The 1548-nt window shown below is 46.2% G+C and overlaps 1 pseudogene; it reads left to right on the forward strand.

The window, feature by feature from the left end:
• The first annotated feature begins 277 nt into the window (after nucleotides 1-277).
• On the forward strand, nucleotides 278-1257 carry LOC116868753 (annotated as a pseudogene).
• Nucleotides 1258-1548: the final 291 nt, after the last annotated feature.

Below are 1548 nucleotides of genomic sequence, written 5' to 3' on the forward strand. Positions count from 1 at the left end.
CCAGCAGACAAACCTATCCTTGTCTCAGAAAGAGACCATCCCTGTCTTCCAAAACTGTTTGCTGTACAGACATCCTTGAACAGATAGTCTGGGAAAAAAAGCTGTTGGTGTCTATACCCACAAGACATGAAGTATAAATACAAGACCCATGGAAAATTCCCTTCCAATAATATTACAAATAAAAATGTATACTTAAAAAGATCATGGCTTTCTGCTCCTCCCTGTTCAGTAGACAGCTGCATTTTCTGGTGCAGTGTCAGCTGTGTCCCAAAACACGATGGTGAAGGTCAGAGTAAATGGATTTGGCCTTATTGGGCAGATGGTTACCAGGTCTGCCTACCATTCTGGCAGAGTGGATATTGTCACCATGAATGACCTCTTCATAGACCTCAACTACATGGTCTACATATTCTAGTATGATTCCAACCACAGCAAATTCCATAGCACAATCAAGACTGAGAAAAGGAAAATTGTCATCAGTGGAAAGCCTATCTCCATCTTTCAGGAGTGAGATCCCTGCATCAAAAGGGGTGATGCTGGTGCTGAGTATGTTGTGGAGTCCACTGGGGTCTTCACCACCATGGAGAACACTGAGGCTCACTTGAAAGGTGGAGCCAAGGTCATCATATCTGCGCATTCTGCTGATGCCCCCATGTTTGTGATGAACGTGAACCATGAAAAGTATGACAGCTCCTTCAAGACTGTCAGCAATGCCACTTGGCCCCTCTGACCAAGGTCATCTATGACAACCTCAGCATCATGGAGGGACTTATGGCCACAGTCCATGGAATCACTGCTACCCAGAAGACCATAGAAAGCCCCTCTGGGAAACGAAACTGTGGTGTGGTGGCTGAGCAGCTGCCCCAAACATCATCCCTACTACTTGGCACTGCCAAGGTTTTAGGTAAAGTCATCCCTGAGCTGAATGGGAAGCTCACCATCATGGCCTTCTGAGTTCCCACCCTCAATGTGTCAGTCGTGGATCTGACCTACTACCTGGAGAAAGCTTCCAGATATGACAACATCAAGAAGGTGGTGAAGCAGGCAACAGAGGGCCCCTCAAGGGCATGCAGGCCTACACTGAAGACCAGATTGTCTCCTGTGACTTTAACAGTGACACCTACTCTTCCTCCTTCAATACTGGGCTGACATGCTCACAATGACCACCTTGTCAACCTAATTTCCTGGTATGACAATGAATTTAGTTATAGCAACCAGAAGGTGGACATTATGGTCCACATGGCCTCCAAGGAGTAAGAAAACCCCCTGGACCACCAGCCCCAGTAAGAGCAAGAAGAAGAGAGAGATCCTCAGCCGCAGGGGAGTACTTGCCTCAACTCATCTCCCAACGCACTGAGAATCTCCTGACCTCCACAGTTTCCATCTCAGACCCCTTGAAGAAAGGAAGGAGCTTGGGAACCCCTATCTTATCATGTACCATCAATAAAGTATACTGTATCTCCCCCAAAAAATCATTTAAGTAAATCATTACAGATGAGGCTAAAGATTAAGTTTCTTTGACCACTTCCCTTTTCCAAGTCAAGAAGT

Source organism: Lontra canadensis, unplaced genomic scaffold, assembly GCF_010015895.1.
Source record: "Lontra canadensis isolate GAN:19392208 unplaced genomic scaffold, GSC_riverotter_1.0 scaffold16, whole genome shotgun sequence".
Lineage (NCBI taxonomy): Eukaryota > Metazoa > Chordata > Mammalia > Carnivora > Mustelidae > Lontra > Lontra canadensis.